Genomic DNA, 18465 nt, shown 5'->3' with positions numbered 1-18465 from the left:
GGAGTACACAGCTCTGTGCATCGGGTCTCCTGCTCCACTGAGTGCTGAGGATGGAAATCCTACCAGGCGGTGGCCAAGTACCAAAGTGTTTGCTGCGCACCAAAGCATGCTGAAAAGTTCCAGAACAGAGTTTCTAGAAGGTCAATAAGCATTTGTGAAAATCTATTCTTTCTTTTCCAGAAAAGCACTTTTACAGCGTTATCACTACCGTGCTTTAATTTTGGTAGCTGGGGTATTTCTGTTTCAAGGATGTAACACTGTATAATTAATGTAGTGGGAAGAGAAAAAAAGATAAATAATGTTTATAAGATGGCATGCGTGGGTTTAAAAATTGTATTGCTTGCTGACTCGGGGGGCTGAGAACTTAGAGAAGAAGCTGACACGGAGACTGAAGCCCGCAGGTGTCTCATACCAGCTTGTCCTTTTACTGAAGTCAATAAAACTGCGTCCACCAAAACCCGAGGCTGGGCTGCTCCTTCCATTTGAGGCCTGTTGCAAAAGGAATAAAAAGCTATTATTTTCTGAAGGCTGTTCTTTATAAAACTGTTTGATGATTACAGTTCATTTTAGCATACCAATATCCCTGTCACGGAGGATCTGCCGCAGATTATTTGATGGAGTATAATGACCTTTCCAAAGGTCCGACGAGATACCTTACAGAATTCTGCTGCAGGAATATATCAGAGCGGTTCAAAAGCCTCGTAAAGTCAGTGAAATGACCCAAATTTACTTTTGTGGCTTTTCTATTAGATTCTTAAATTTCTATTTTGTGTTACCCTATAGGGCAAGAGAAGCATTGCTCAGGACGGTGTCAAGCCCATCCTGAGATGCAGTAGCTTTGTTAATACCAAAAAAACCACACCCTAAAACCAAACTGCAAAAATAAAAGGTCAGAAGTCTCAGCAGCACATGGGGAAGTAGTATTTTTTCACACGTACATCAGATTTTGCTCTGAATAGCTTAGTGCTATGCGGGTTAGTTGAACCTAGCCAACATCAAGCATGGGATCAATAATAGCAAAACATGGTGTCTCTACTAGCATTTGCAAATTTATGAAACAGTCTCCAGACTAAGAGAAGACAGACTCGGGTCAGACAGCTCGCAGCACCATACCGTTATTCCTTGACAGCAGAAACAGCATAACAACAAACCTTGTCAATAATTTGTTTTCCACACAACATCACTCACAGAGCTAGAAATGTTTCAAACATCAAGAAATATGAATTCGTGTCACTGCTGCGGGACCGAAAGTGTAGCCTGTCCTTGGAGAAACCTGAAAACACTGCTCTGAGAGTGTTGAAAGCTGAGCATCAAAGCTGGAAACAGCCCCAGTAGCGTTACTTTCTAGCCTGTGGGCAACCACAGCATACTCTGGTGGCTCAACACTTTTTAAGTAGGGTGAGCTAGATCCAGATTTATTATATTAAAATCAAGAAACACCATAACAACCCAGAAAGTTCCACTTTTGTGCTATAGTTTCAGATCACCAGAGTTGTGCAAGGTGATAAGGTCTGAAAGCTGCCCTGATGCAGCAGAAGACCAGGTCGCTCCCTTTGCTCTCTGGGCATGTCCTCGGGCTGCCAGACTGACCTTCCCCCCGTCCTCCCCCGCCAAAAGCTCAGTGATTTTTGGAGTAGCTGAGATCAGGTCTGAATTTTTTGGGGGCTTCCTGGAAATTCTGCTGCTATCCTGATTTTTCTAAGCCACCAGGTGACTTAGAAGAGTTTGTTGTTTGCAGTGCAGAGCATTCATGGTGCTTGGGTGATTTCTGCCATCATTACCAGCATCACTGTATGGTGCAGACAGCTGCGGGAGCACAAGCAGAAATGCTACAAGGCTCTGGGTACGCCCTTAGAGCATTTGAGTTCCATGTGAGTGTGCAGCTTTTCCTAGTATCCCACCATCATTTAAAGGAAACATTATTTTTCTCTCATTTAAAGTACTTACCTACTTTGTTTCTGGTGGTTTTTTTTTGTTTTGTTTTGTTGTTTTTTGTTTTGTTTTTTTTTTTAAGCAGATTTGTTGTAGATGAAGCTAAATCGTTCACAAATTACACAATCTTTATGCAATCTCACAAACTAGAGGAACTATATAACCGGGAAAACATAAACTCAGAAACCACAAAGTGATCATCTCGATACTGCTTTTGGTGACGAGGGTGGCACGTGTGTTTTACCAGAATCCTAGTAATGGGACCATGAGCCAGCAATCCTTCCAACCCCAATCAGGAAAATCCCTCCAGAACCACCAGGCTCATTATTAAGTCAACTAGATGAGATCTTATAATAATGAACTCCTTTAAGATTTATCCCTTTGCTACTTTAATCTGGTAATAAGATTTTACAATGAAATACCAATGAGGACATACAAACCTCTTTTGAAAACCACGTCCTCCATTACTCACTGGGGGCTAAATGTTAGCTAGCACTTGTATCCTTTGTAACTTGAATATTCAGATTCTGAGGGTCCCCACAAAGCACAGTGATAAAGATCCTTTGCCATTTAAGAGAGGATGTGAAGGGTTCCTCTGGCTTTGCTCTGCTCTTTGTCTTTAAGAGTCCCTCTTACGAATGCAGCCCACTGCCTACACTAAAGGGTTAACGTCTCTTTCAATCTTCCAAAACTGACTTTTTTCTTCAAAAATCTCATTCAGCTTTTTAAAAATTCTTCTGTTGTACAGATATTGATAGTTCTTAAAATTGACTGCTTAAAGGATGTGATGAGGGCGATGGTTGAGGCTTTTACAATCAGAGCTTAGAGGCCCTGCCTCGCATCTGAAGGTTGATTTAAGTTAACCTTCACCAAGACTTGCATCTTTAACTTCCGACTTGGTCTGCCAGTGTGTTTTGTTTTGCTATAGGATGTGCTAATAGTTGATGAATGTGAGAAGACACTTGTTGCACTTCTCAGAACACCCTATGATATCTGATGAGGAAAAGTTCTTAAAAACTGTCTGATTGCAGCCTTGGATGTCATCAGGTTCTATGAGAATGAGGGAAAAATCAATCCAATTTTAAAATATAATTACACTTTTTTTGCCTTTAAAATTAATTTTTGAGTGTTTTGGGGTTTTTTGGTTGTTTTTGATGTTTTGGTTTTTTTTTCCCAAAATTGCTCTGCACCTTCACGTATGGCTAAAACTGTCCTGTCCTGACTGCTGTGCTGGCACCATTGGTCCTTCTGGATGCTCCCACCAGCCCTGCCGAGCACGTTGTACTGTGCAGTTGTGTTATGCAGCCTAGAAGAGCAGCTCCTGAGCTGGAAAGGCTTCCAGAAAGTTCCCTCAGAGGTGCCAGGTGCCGGCCGTGACATAGGACAGCCCTGGGCATGCATGCCTCCACCTGCAGCACCTCTTCCTTCCCTAGTGATCATCCACAGCCCAGGACAGCATGGGCATCCACATGTCACTGATGCTGGAGAGGAGAGTGTTCCTGAACTCTTCGTAAAAATATATACAAATAAAATATGGCGTTTACCCAGCTAATGAGTCTCTCAGGCACAGATCATGTTTTGCTGCTGTGACAAATAACTAGCAGGAGTGGTCAAGGAGTAAAATATAAGTGATTGCACTAAATCACCAATCGATGCTGCTCTGACTAATAAAAAAGAAAGGTAAAAAAAAAAAAGGCAAGAAAAATGGACAGCAGCAGAGAAATGTGAACAAGGAAATTAAAAGCTAAGAGCAAAGCAGGCTGGGAAGGAGAAGGATATGGGAGGGAAGAAGACAGTGATGGATAATAGCTTTGACAGGGCAGGTTAAGAACAGGTTTGCTCTTGCTGCAACGCAAGTGACAGATCTTAACCAAAGGCAGGATCCCAGGGAGAAGAGCCAGGAATCCAAGAGGACAAAGTAATGAGGGAGATGGGAGGGACAGGTGCTGCTGGCTGGGATGGATTAGGATGGATCTCCAAACACCTTCAGCAAGACAAGGAGCATCCCTGTACATCTTTTGGCATCACAAGCAGCTTCCTGCACCCCTTTGACATTGACATTGCTTGCAGACCTTTCCATAACTGTTATAAAACCATCATGTTTTCTCATGCATGCTTTTTAAGCTGACAAAACTGATGATTTTAGCTATTTCAATATTGCTAATTGTGGTGAGGTACTATTGATAAACTGCTTCAGCCCTGCCAAAGAGCAAGTAGATTTCACCCAGAAATCTCCGAGCCCTTTCATACCTCTAGTAGGTCATTTCCTACCAAAAAATGGAGCAAACCCTATAAATGCATATACATTCTATCAAATGTATGTATCCCACATACTTCCGAAGCATCTGACAGGGTGTTCATAATCCAGCCTCAAAGTGGCATCTGTAGCTACTGCCTTCCCAGTCCAAATGATGCTACTGTACACCACGGTGCAGGGGTACAAGGCTGCCATCATTCACCCACAAGAATCCAAATCCATAAGCTCAAAACCAGCGTTTTGAACCACTATAGGATCTGGATTACTATGTGGGCATGACAGAGAGTCATGCTGGTAATGTATGGTTTGAATTTGCATTAGAAACTTCCATTAAAACAGCTTCTACAATAACTACTCATACTATCTACCCTATCAGGCTGTTAGGAGTATGATTTTTAATATTTTTCAATCCGGCTTTTTCTTTTACTAGCAGTGCAATATTCACTATACACTCAGATTTAAAATGGCACTCTAGCTGCAATTTTATCACTTAGGTTTCTTCACATTTTTTTAAATACCAAAAGGATCTGAAATAGACAGATCATAAAATCTTCCTATAAATAATGTCTGTTTACTATCTTTTGGGATTGGTATGGACAAAGAAATTGAACCAGAATGCCATAAGAACAAATTTTCTTTGGGGAACGCATTCACATCTGTTCCTGTATGACGACAGCAGGAACAGAAATCAGGAAAAAAAAAAAAAAGAAAAAAGGAGAAAAGAAAAGAAATGTAATTTTCAAAAGGAAAAATGGCTTCCTCTGATCTTTAGCTGAGGGTTCTGACAAGTTTTGATTCTACCTGACCTGATCAGTCCAATTCTAATAAAAAACTAATGAAGAAAGTAAAGATTCATCCTGAAAGTTAACTCCTTTCTGGAAAGGAGATAGATGGGTTCCTGAAAACAGGTATACCTGGAAAATACACTTGCCTGATCTTTGCTTGCAGATCTTACTTCACGCCCCTTGACGCCTGTTGACGTGCTGGGCACAGCACGTAGCAAAAGGGCTTCTTCAGATACAGTAAAACTTTAGTGCTCAACACATTGTTGATGCGCCAACACTATTAGCGGGCGAGTCGTGCATCACACAGGCAAGAACAGCCCCGTCCCCTCTGCCTCGGCACGTGGGCATCTGCCAGTGACCCTGCTGCTCGGGGGCAAGGGGGCTGTGGGATGCTGGGGCCCTGCCGGTGCCGGGGAGTGGGAGCCTGTCCCCAACTCCTGCAGCACAGACATGAGAGAACTCGCTGGCTGAGCCACCAAATGTACAAGCTGGGCTTAACAACTCACATGGGAATCAGGCTTGGAGAGGAATGAGAGGGTGTGGATTATTCTGTTTACAGAACCTCTTTGCACCCCAAGCATGGTTTCAATTTTCCCTTTGAAATTTAGATCAAACAATGCTGTCAGCATCGGTTCCTTTCTCCCAGATCATGGATGTAGGCTGGACTCTGCAGACAGCTGGTGGGACATGGTTTTTGATAGCACTGGGGTGGAAATACCGCTTTGCTTTCAGGGTCTGCAAGCCTCCGACACACTACATAAGTACACTGTATTAGTAGTAAAAAATCAATGTAGAATCATTGGATTGATAACTAAACAGCACCAAGCAATGAAATGCAAATTAATACTGTCATGCCTTTTAGAATTTATAATTAATCTACCCTGCACTGGCCTACATATTTTTCCTGTTTGTGCAAGAACAAGCCTGATCCAGAACCAAAGGAAATGACTGGGGGCTCTTTCTGACTGATATCGACAGAACACACAGCAGGTTTCTCAGGAATGTACTGCGTGACTGCAGTCCTTAGCAAAAAAAAGTATATGGACAAAAGCAGTCAGAAAGGATATGAGGCTTTCTGCAATACAATGATATTGTTAACTTCTCTGATTTTTCTTCATCTGGTCTTTATAGAATGGAAAATGGTGATGCAATTCTGTGATGCAGACAAACACACTCTATTAAATAGATTAAGATCATCATGCCTGTTTTGCTTGAATTTCTATAGCTTCAGTGCACACCAACTAGGCAGCCTGGCCTGATAAGTACCGGGTTCTTTCAAGAACTATATATTTCAAAGATACAGGGTTGATGAAGGTTTTAAAGTTACAAATTCCTGTTTTTCTTGGAGCGACATCTTTAAAGATAGGCAAAGAGGGATTTCTCAGCACTATTCAGAAACGAGGCTCAAGTGATTTGCCACTTTTGAGTACAGAGATTGTTTTCTAATTCAAGCAAACATTTTGGGGGAAAAAAAGGATGTGAAAAAATGCTCATTAGGAAAACAACACTAAGAATCTCAGTAGAAGTATTCAACCAACTTACCCTATTTCATACTTGTGCTTTTAGATCCTGGAGCATGAGCGACGTTCAGCGTTGTTATTACAAAGACAAATGCAAAAGTCACCAACAAAAAAATGAGGTTTTGGAATAGGCTTGGAATAAATCCCCAATTAAAGGCCCACTCAGATCATATTCCCAAAGCTGAAGTTATTACTGCTGTTTCTCTGCTGTATGTTCATTTCTTTTAGACACTATTTTGGGTCCAGTAGACTATGGGAATATGTAGGTTATTCTCACTTAGACAAACAGATATTTAGAAAAACAGATCTATTTACATAGTAGATGGACATATCCACAGGAAACATTTGCTAGACGAACGCAGAGATAAAATTTCTCTGGTTTACTAATAGAACTCCTATGTGCTATGCATATAAAATTGCCTCTGTGTGGATAATGTATATTTGACTTCACCTTTTGCATATTGATCACTCTCCGAGTTGCAAATACTTAACCATGTGGAAGTGTATGTAATATGAATAACTTTATTTCAAACTTGCATGTCTTAAGCCATATGTTCACTGATATCTGAGCATAAATCTGCTGAAATTTAGTATCATATACTGCAGATCAATAAACCCTACAGTATTTCAGAAGTGTTGAATGTATATTATGTTTGATAGCTTTGGAGACGCATATTTTCAGATATAATTATTTACATATAGGGTCCAAGACCAGGAGATAACCTTAAGCTTTGGTAACATTAACACTTGCAAATAATCATCACTACTGTAGCACTCTCACACTCCATAATCTGCTAACATATGTCTACATTTTATATGTGTTTATGTAGTACTTTATATGGAAATGTTTCATTACTGCCCGCAGCAACATGTGGCATTTCTTCAAGAACATTTCAGCACCTTTTAACATGGTTTCTTCAAATGTCTTTCTAATTGTGAGGATTTCATTCTACAAATGTTATCACTGCTCAAGCAGATTAATTTTCTTAACTGCTTAATATGCTTGCTCTAGGCACTTCTACAAAATGTAAAATATACAGTACAGAAATAATTTAAGTAAACTACTACCAAGCTATTATAGATCAGATTTAAAGCAGCATGGTTGGAGGTAACCCCATTTTAAGACTTGCAAGTCTTCTTACTGTGGCATCATTTCATCTAAAATTTTTATTTGGAACATGAGGCCATTTTTCAATTAATTTTCATGCCACTGTCTCTAAACCTAGTCATCATGTTCTTAGTTACCAAAACAGTGCTGCTAGCGTGCAGAGTGTTTACGGTGGAAAGTTCTGTCATCATTCTAGATTTTCTTAATCTCAGTGGATTGCACTCATTTTTTTTGGCTAGTTTCTGATCAGGCATCTTCTAAAACTGTACAAAACCCAGCCGGGTGGAGAGACCTCCAGGCAGGTACAGAGGCAGAGAAGAAAGCAGCGGCTCACTAATACAAAGGCTCCTGAGCCAGCTCACCATCAGCACGTTCAAAGAGACTTAGACTAGTGACTGCCATTGAAGTTTTTGTTATCTTGCATTCGGATAGCACTTCAGTCTTCTGAAAATAAGAGATCTGAAGCTAGCTGGGAGGAACGGCTTTCAGGCCAAACTTACTTCTCTCTGTCAAACTCAGAGCAAGCCTAGACTAATTTTTAAAGAACTAAAAGCAGGTGAGATGAATCCAAGCCCCAAGGTTTATCTGTTACCTGGTTGGAGACATCATGAATCTCAGGAAATCATTGTCTGAACGTATCCTTCCAGCATCCTATCCACCATTTATCCAGGTCTAAATAGGTCTGGTTTGATGTTAGGGAGATGGTGTTAGCAAGAAGGGACTTCTGGTTCATGCTTTCAAGCACAGATACTGAGGGGGAGGTGGGGCCACCACCACTGCCCTCACCCTTGATGCACAGAGGTTCATCAACTGCTGATGTTCATGTGGGTGATGTAAAAATCTGATTATACAAAGATCTTCTGGAATAAAAATCTTGTAGAAGAGCACAGCGGCCTCTCCTTACCCCAGGGCTGAGTTGTCCATCTCATCCCTTTCTGCTACACTACCTACCCTTGCCCAAAGTACATTCATCCCAGCGCTTGGCAATTCACACAGAAATTTCCTCTCTGAATAAGAAATAGTACACAGCAATCCTTCTGATAGGAACAAGCTGATTTCTCCTCTAAGGTCCGTGGAAATTTATTTTTTTTAAGCTAGAAGAAATGCAATTTCCCCACTGCAAGGTTTGGTACCGCTGCTGTTGGAGAGATGAGTCATTGTTTCTTTCGTATATATCATCTGAGTACCTATAACTGTCTCTCATCTAAAAGTTAATTGTATCCAACAGAAAGACTTTAAATGAATACTCTGTCAATAACACTGTTATTAATGTTTCCTGATAGGCATGATTGGAATATTTTGTAAGGTTAGTCTAATATTTCCTGCAGAATCTGCTTCATATGTTGTGTTGTGTCTACTTTTGATCAAAACCTGCTTGTGAAGTCTCGGTTGGTGGGTTTTTTTCACTCTTCTCTCAAGAATTCCTTTATTGCTGACTTTCGATGAACTATAGTTACTATACGTGTAACAATCATCCACGTTTATTTGGACCACGAACCGAAATTTAGCTGTTAAATTTGTATTTTCGCACCGCTCAGCAGTGTGTTTTATTGCCTTCACCCGGTGCAGCTGGTATCGTAAGACCTGATGGTATTAAGGGCTTGCAGTGTTAGGCTTGGTTTAGTCATGTGAAGATTTTGATTTATGCCAAAGCTACCTCTGTCTTCCTAAATGACTATGACATGAATCATTTGGCAGCAGTTCCTTGTTATTGGCCGCTCACCTGCCTGAGACAAAGGCAGGCAGAAAGAAGAACCCATGTGTTTGACTAGAAAAATAGACAGAACAGCTTTTCCGTGATGCCCCGTGTGTATAGCTGATTGAATTTCCCAGCCGCCAGGAGCAGCAGCAGCGTGCCAGCCACAGAGGTGCTGTGCCAGGGACACCTCAGCAACAGGTGGCTCCTGCCTTTGATGGCGCTGGCTTGCCAGGCTGCCTGGAAACACGGGGAAACTTTAAAGCCCACACAGCCCACTTTGTTTGAAAAGAGCAAATAACCTATCCAAAGGCTGAAAGCCTCCCCACCCCCACCCCTCCTTCTTTTTCTCTTCCCTCTCTGTTTCTTCAGATTTAGTCCTTTTGTTTCTTCTCCTTCAGACATCTGTCCTCTGCCTGGACTGCTGTTGGGAGCAGCTAAAGTACATATATACCACCTTACGTACAGCACACTTTGATAGCGCACAATGAGCTGAAATAAACACATAGCTGGAAGGGGGGGGTGGTGGTGGAAAGAAATAAAAAGAAAAAAAAAAAGTTAAATCCCTACTTGAAAACCTGTTTTGTGTTTTCTTATTTCTTAAAGTTATTTTTAAGTGTTTAAACCAGACCAATTATAGTCAGAAACTACTTCACTTAATCCATTCCTTTATCTCCTGGGAAAAATCACCAAAGCAATTCTCAAAATGTTTAAATCCCACAGTGTGCATAAAAGCAGCAAGTAAATCTGCTCCTTCCCAGGCAAACCTTAAGGATTTTACTGACATCTTTAATTAAACTAGCAAATAGGTCGGTTTCTCTTGTATTCTGACCAATACACTGTCAACAAGGAAGAAAAAAAAATCTGAAAAGAGGGATTTGTACTGAAAAATAGCACCAGAAACATTTGTATAATCATGATCATGGACTGGAACAGGAATGTAATCGGGAATTATTAAGCATTATCAACTCCTTCCTGGCAACGTATTGCTCGGATAACACTCCTGGAACTACAAGAAAGTTAGTTATGAAATAATTAAACCTGAAAGTTGGAAACAGAGCACACACACACACGCACTCCCAGACACATGGAACTGTGCGAAAGAAAAGTATGTTTATCTCTGTGAATTTATAAGGGCGAATTTCATTCCAAAAGGGAGAATTGTGTAATTGTTATTAGATCAGTAATAAGCACAGATGGCTGCAAAGGAACCGTTCTCCAACCCATCCTACCATCTCTACCCTGCAGCACTCGCGAAGGAGAAAGCAATACAAGAGTAGAGAGCAGCAGAACTGGGAATTTAATTGTTTTTAAATATAGAAGACTAAGTCTACATCCTCATATGTTATTCATTATCAATAACATTAGTGGCAAATTTGCCCAACACAGATTTTAACACATGATTGTATAAGCTCATTCAGAAGTTATATCCAATGCCACTGGGCAACTTGTCACAATCTTCTGTAGATATCATCCCCTTACTTTTTTTTTCTCCCCCCCCCCTTCCTGCATGAGAAAGCTGATGTTCCTAAGGATGAAAAGGTTTTCATTGCATGAAAAAGCATGATCCAAAAATCCTGCTCTCAGCTCTGTGGAAGAAGGATTTATGATGCTCAACTAGCAAAGATAGCAATTAGCTAGAATACTCAAGAGCAGAGAGCTTGACAATCTGATGAGTTATTCTTTTGAACTGGGGCAGCAACTCATGCATAAATTTCCTTGTAAACAATTATTACAGAAATGCACTGTAAACACAATTAATCATCTCAAGGTGTTATCTCTAGGTATTTTCCCCACAGATTATGTGCCACTTGCTCAATAAATCAAATTTTAACATAAAGACATCAATAGCTGGTATTATTAATATTCCCATTCAATGAAACGTGGTTGGGTAGAAGCTAACAAGCTTTGATTACATTTTGAAAACACAGAAAATATTACATAAAATAGGAAAAAGAAGATGTGAATTGTGAAACTTTGAATGAAAATAGGATTGAAGAGGAGGCATATGAATCAGAACATTGGCTCAGATAAAATACGAGCACTTTGTAATTTAAAATGCATTTCCAGTGATATGAATTGGAAATTGTATAGTACATCTTGTTAATAGGAATATTAAGTTTTACATCATCTTAGATAGGTTCTTCTTACAAAACAGTATTTACAAGAGCCTTACAATAATAGGCTGCCTAATGTTTCCATAAGATTTCTTCTTATGATATATACCAAACACATTTTCATCTATTGTTCGTAATTATCAGCTGGGGATTTGAGTAGCAGGCAAAAGGAACAAAAGCGTCTAACTCCGTTTCATCTCTCAGAGTCCACAGTGCATAAACAACATGCACTCCAGATCTGTTTGAAAGCCACCCTTTCAGAAGCCAAGCTCTGAGATCTCTTTGGAGATCATCGTATGGACTTTGGCAAGAGTTGAGAGAAAAACTGGTTCAGAAGAGTGGGGCAACTGGGGCCGGGGGAGAGTCAGATGGGGCAAGGGGGAAAGGAGAAAAGAAGAGCTGCTGGAGCGGAGGAGAGGGGAGGAGGAACACAGGAGGTCAGAGAGGACTGAAGAGCATCTCTCTGGCCTGTCAGCTTTGAAATAGTTTGCAATGTGAGGAAGATGGAAGAGGCACAAAAAAAAAGATACTGGCGGGGCTCACAAAAGCTGCCCACAAGGATTTTTTCCTCCAGGAGAGGGGACAGGGGCAGTACAGAGGAGCTACCAAGGTGGTTAGAAAGGCAGAGGGAAGTGAAAGCATGAACATCTGCAGTTTCTGCTCGGTGATTCCTGCTTATCTTCCAGCCAACATCGTTATTCCTGTTTACAAATGGAAGGCATGTTTGCTTAATATTCTGCTGATCAGCCCAATGCCTTGTGCAGCTGATGACACAAACACACGTCAGCCGAATGACACAGGTGACATTGGGAGGAGGGGACCTGGGCTTCAGGGTTTCCATGGATTGGAATGGCGTCTGAACTGACCCCTGGGGGAAGGCTACAGATGATGCCTGATAACAGACCCCCTGGGGGAAAAAAACACAGCTCACGCCCTTGACCTTGTCTTCGTGTGTGAAACGCAAGACCCTGAGGGAAGAGGGGTACCAGAATCTGCACCTTCTCAGGTTCTGCTGTTGATGGTCCTTTGTTGGGTCCCCAGCCACCTGTGGCTCCACAACAAGCAGATTCATTTAACAGCGTGGACTCAGGGCAGTAGGGTGTTAGGGTGGTGATTCCCTTTTTTTCCAGACACTTTTCAGTGACTAACCCAATGTAGTCTTTCCTCAGATCCCTATATATTTGGAATCAAGACCACAGGAGATGAATGCAGATGTTTCAGAGCCTTTTCTTACCAGTCTGCCTTATTTTGTAGAGCTCATTCATACAATTTGGTGGTGTCCTGCATGTCAGGGGCCATGATCTTCAAGATTTTAACAAGTTTGTACACCTCTTTAAGAAGCTGACCATTTTATGACCGCAATGCAAGGTAATAATTTTTCTATTCATTCCCTGAAACAGGATGATGGAAACTGGCCAGCAGACAAATCACACTAAAGTATTGGCTTAATTGTTCCAGAGATTTTTAAACTGATACTATTCAAAAAGAGTAGGAACACCAAATGTATTGTGCTGTAGAGAGATTTATTGATGGATATGGACAGCAAAATAGCACTGCTCAATAATTATTTGAAAGATCAGGAAGTCACATTCATATATTTTTTCTGGGGCGTTGCCAGTTTTTATTACTTACAGGTCCACTCCTGGTGTACTGTATAGCCCTTAAGATAATTTGGTGTCTGTAAAGCCATAGCTTGCAAATGCAACTGAAAATTGATTAAATGCATAAGCACATTTGTGCATGTGCAGAAAATGGATGTATTTGGAGACATTTGTCCCTTTATGTTGATGCTAGTCCTTACACAGCAAACTTTATCTAACCTGACACTGGAAAACGTAAGGGAGGCAGCTGAGAGAGTCCATAATACGTGAACAAAGGGAAGCAAAATATACTTGACGAGCTACCTCAATTCACCTTAATAAGTTCTCATCATGGCACTATCTGGCATTACTAATGTGCCGCACACCCATCAGCACCAAGCAGTTGAGATGAGTTTTCTGCTTATCAATGGCTTTTTTTTCTTCTCGTGTCTGGCAAATTTCTAATAGTGGATGATTTCCTGTATGCATATCCCATTTATGGTTTGTAGCACTGTATTATGATGAATTTACACTATCAATGAACATTGCTGAAGGGCCTCATTAACTTGTGCAGGCGGTGAATTTGTATTTTTCAAAATGCCACTCTTTCTCTAAAGAAATCTAGCTGACAGTGGCAGTCAAGTGCTTGACTGGTTAATAAGGCAGCTCAAAGGAAGCAGCTTCACTTCACTGAGAGTTTTTGTCCTTGTTTAATTTCTCCTCCTTTCTCGACAGGTTTTGAGGATGTGCGAAGATAATATATTTCGGTTTTTAATCTCCCAGTCCCGCTGACTACGATGATATAAACAAAAGCAGAAACACAGAAAATTACAGAGCTACACTTACAACAGAACCGGTAATAAAAAACCTGGGGTTCTGGCTGAGATTTTACTCAGGCAGCTCTCTACTTGGCATAATTAGGAAGTTTGTTCAAATCCTGCTAAATCCCTGCTCCATTTTTCTATGCCTGCAAAGTGAACAAGATAATCATGCCCATAATGCAGGGCCTAAAAACCTGAAGGCATCAGCACCCAGCCCTCCAGACAGACTGCAACCTGCAAACAGTTCAAAAGCAAGCTTGTCAGACTAGCTGCAACATATGGAGCTACAACGAGAATATTTCCAGATATAGGAAATACCAAGCATTTTGTAAACAGAGTCGTTGGGAGTATTTTTTGCAGAGATATTTTTACGACTGGTAAGTTGCAAGAATCTGTTCGCAATATCTGTGCTCTCAGTTACCACCTGTGTTTTTCTCAGCAGAACGTGGTTAACACACAGGCTTCCGATAACATTTTTTTTTTAAAATCCCACACTGTGTCTTCCAATACCTCCTGAAAGCTTTGCGGAAGCTGCAGGGACTCTGTGGAAATCTTGTTCCTTGAATATGACAATATTTAGCTATTTGAGAACTTGAAACATACCTAGATGTCGAGGAAAGGCATTGCGGGAGGGGTGTCCCTGGGGCTGGGGCTGCCCCGATGCATCAGGAGGAGGTTTGGGTACCAAGCCTGGCCAGCCCAGCTGGGGGGAGCATCCCTCCCACGGAGCCACAGCAGCTCAGGACCGCTTCTGCATCAGCCTGCTCACCCCAGAAGGGTCAGCCCGCTGCGGTCTGTGCTGGGATGATAGCAGGAGAAGGGAAATGGGAGATGCAGAGGATTTTATACATGGCTAGTAGGGCTGGACTAGGTCAAAAAGACGTGCAGGAATCCAGGCTGACACTGCAGAAGAGATGTACTCAGTGTTGCGTGTGCCATATGGGCAGCGGTAACCACAAACTGTGAGGTCAAGCCTGGGAAATGGCAGCAACAGGCAAGACAAAATGTATTTTCATTCATTCTTAAAAACCAAACCTTAATGCGAGGTTAGTATTTTCACTCTCTCTGCTTAAACATATATGAACACATATATAACAAATATGTCTCTCTACATACATACACTCCCATATAGATGTAGGTGAAATAAATCTGTAAAACATGAGAAATGACATCCACAAAGGTACATTTTTAGTAACATAGAAGAGAAATGATTGACAGAACAAAGCATATGGAAACGAAGAAGAATCTAACCCACATTTAGATCTAAGAAAAAAATATTTGCCTGAAGGGAAAATATTAATTAGTTTGTCTACATGCAAGATAAAAGTCTGGAAGACATATCCATCAAAAGGCAGCAGAATAAACAGCAAAATGGAAATTATTTGTAAATTGACAGTAAACTTGGCAAACATTGAGGGGGTAAACAAGTTATTTGGCATGCAAAGCACTCAGAAATCACAGCCTCTGTCAGGAGGCATCTGTGCATATATTCACTTATTTGACAGAAATTAACATTTTGCAGAAATCTTTGTTGCATGCTAAAGATTTCTTCACCCTCCTTAATTATTTTAATTGCTGCTTCAAAATGTTCCATATAAACATGAAAAAAGACATTAAAATCCACCAAGTCCAGTTCCACATTATCGATAACGCACAGTAACTCTGTACAGGAGTTTAACACAAAGCCTATGGAGACGTAAAATATTGATGTAAAAGAGCCACATTTTGGGTTTTGTGGTTGAAATTTAAGAAACATGTGAAGATATTCTCAGTGTCCTTTCAGTATTGTGAAAGGCTTTAAAACAAAACACCATTTCACAAACAAATGCAATTAATCCAACTGCTTAGAGGCCCAGGGTTATGGAGACCCTTGTTTTCCCACTATTTTGGGAAAACGGTGAGAAAAACTAGCTTGTGCTAGCTGTGTTTGTGCACTCATAGAACAGGTGGGAAATGGAAGTGACCATGCCATGACAAACTCTAATAATAGACTTTTTTTTTCCCAGGAATACTCCAAATGAATCTACACTTTAGCTGTTACCTGTCTCACCCACGGGCAGGGACGTACCACCCCCTGTTCACATCGTCTCCCTGCTGCATGGGTGATGCTGAAGGCACTGTCAGCCCAACCAACAACCAGATTCTGGCTGTTTGGGGAAAAAAATTGATAATCTGAAGGTGTTGAGTTCAGAGGAATCCTGGCACTACCTTAGGTCAACAGAGCCACAGGAGACAACTGGTTGCCCCAAGAAAACATCAAGAAAAAGGACAAAGAGTTACTTGAATTGAGGTTGTCCTACAGGAACGGGGAGTTGAGCTGAGCCCCATCTGCCTCCTGGAATGGGAGCAGGTGCCGCAGGCACTGCAGGGGATGCACAGGCTTTGCCATGGAGGGGTTGGTGGCGGGACGAGGGATTTTACCTTGTTTTGTACTGAAAAAAAAGTGCCAATTCCCCAAATTACACCAGAGTCTGTAAGGATGGCAGTGGTACTTCACTGTTATTTATAGCCATGGATTTATACCAGAAGTTACATTACAAAGTCAATGTAAAAATGGGTTTTTAAAATAGAATCTGAATAATGTTATCTGCAAAATGTAGACCCGTATATTGCAACTGACCCTCACCAAGTGTAAATTCACTTTTGTAAGTTCAATCAACTGTTTGATATCAGATGAAGATCTAACCCTTTACACTTACATAGCATTTCTCTTTATCACACTGGGGCCATAACGTACATCCATCAGCAGTTTGCAAAAAGGAAGAAGTCCACAGAAAAATCACAGCTAGGTAACATGAACTAGCTTTCAATGCACTAGCTCTTTATGTTATAGAATCATAGAATCATTTAGCTTGGAAAAAACCTTTGAGATCAACAAGTCCGACTGCTAAAAAAAGTCCAAAACATGTTGCATGGGCTTGCCATTCCAATTGGATTAAAACAGCACTAGCAGGAAGAGCTCATTCAAACAGATCCAAGCACTGAAGGAAATCTCATGTGAGCCCAGATTAAAACCCAACAAAAAATTCAAAGTGCTAAACTTAGCCAAATCTGAGACAATTTGGTCCTTTCCATTAAAGTGAAAAGCATTTCCAGGTCAGGTTCCAAAGCCAAAATGTCTTGTTTTCTGCATTATTTTTAGGTGTAGTAACATCATCAAATTAATTTGAGTCGTTGTCAGGCTGGATGCCTGCGATTCAAGCCATTCACAGCTATGCAAGGACTATGGTTTCTGCAACTGTAACAGCAAAATCTTGGAAAACTTTCCAAAATGCCTGTCAGCTCTTGATATCTATTTGTGATATTTAGTGAAGAATTTGGAAACGCAACATTTTTAGGAAAAAGTCCAAAACTATAACAAAATAAAATCAATGGGAAATAAATAAGCCAAAAATTATTTGTACTTCCATGAAGCCTCTATAAATACTGAATTGTAATAAGTTTCTACATAGCCTCTGCTCTGTGTATGACAAATTTCTGCAGGGTCAGTGACTTTATAATGGTGCTTTCCGAAGGAGTTTAGCAGGTATTGTGGGGAGCTCTACGCACGGGTACAAACACGCACGCGGCTGTGCAGCACTCTGTACAACTCCTGTGAAGGCAATAGCAGCAAACACTGGCCCCAATATTCTTTGCTCAAAAGGCACGTGAAGGGTTCATCTGCTTTATCCAAGAGCATCTTTTGTCTGCTCCTAGACCATAAGCCACTGCCCTTTTCAAAACATAACCACACAATTTTCTTAACCTCAGACAGAGGCTTGAACTATAGATTGGAAATATTCCTGGTGAATCCATAGCAAATCAAATCACATGACAGTACCGTCAGCTCTGCTGGGAGCTGAGCAAAGCGGGAGCAATTCCCTGCGTGGATTTCCTAAAACTCACCAGCATTTGTTATGTTTTTCAGATGGCTGAAAACAACGAAAGGACTATACGGCAGCCAAGCCCAGTCCACCAGGCACAGTGCCCATCACACACAGCTTCCCAAAGTTATCCCACACAGCATCCTCAGTTATCCCCATGTCAGGCTCTCAGCAGCTGCCTGTTGCCTCCCAGGCAGGCTGCTGCCCCATCCTGCTGCCACAGAGCACGCTGCTCAATATCCTTGGTCTTGCAGGACCAAGTCTCCTTTGAACCATTTGCAATCCTGTCACCCACTGAGTCCCAGCATCCACAAAACAATCCTTTCAGCATCGTGGGAGGTGGATTTAGGACCTCCTGCACCTACTCGGGACTAGTTGTCTTCTGCTGCCGCTGTCTCTTGACCTACAGTGATGACGCCATACAACAGCGAGTCTATCTTACATAACCAGTAGTATCAAAGCACTGTTGATACGGTTAGTCCATCTTCACCCACTACACCCGTATGACCGGTCCAACATTCAAAAGAGCAAGAATCCATCCCTACTCTCTCCCGCTGACCTTACAGGGCCCTACAGCAAGCATGTCAAAGCTGGCTGGCTGGCAGGGACAGGCTTTGTGGGTGTGAGCAGCCAGGTTTCACACCCCCGCCAAGCAAAGCCTAGAGATGTCACCAGGCTTATGCATTATTTAGAGCACTTTTCACTAACGAGTTTCAATGCATAGGTGTAATGAAAGTTATGCGTGATTTTGCAGCATTTAAAAGAAAAAGGATTTAAAGACCACAC

General features: G+C 41.4%; 1 long non-coding RNA gene across 1 annotated transcript in view; it reads right to left on the bottom strand.

Moving 5' to 3' along the window:
- Nucleotides 1–221: 221 nt before the first annotated feature.
- LOC129737442 (uncharacterized) overlaps nt 222–18465 on the bottom strand; it is a 73009-nt gene continuing 54765 nt past the window's right edge. The window contains exon 3 of the long non-coding RNA XR_008735299.1: nt 222–489. This is a non-coding gene — a long non-coding RNA (uncharacterized LOC129737442). The remainder of the gene's footprint in view (nt 490–18465) is intronic.

This window comes from Falco cherrug, chromosome 15 (genome assembly GCF_023634085.1).
Source record: "Falco cherrug isolate bFalChe1 chromosome 15, bFalChe1.pri, whole genome shotgun sequence".
NCBI classification, from domain to species: domain Eukaryota; kingdom Metazoa; phylum Chordata; class Aves; order Falconiformes; family Falconidae; genus Falco; species Falco cherrug.
The sequence above is the reverse complement of the archived record's forward strand: the minus strand, read 5'-3'. Positions and strand labels throughout refer to the sequence as shown.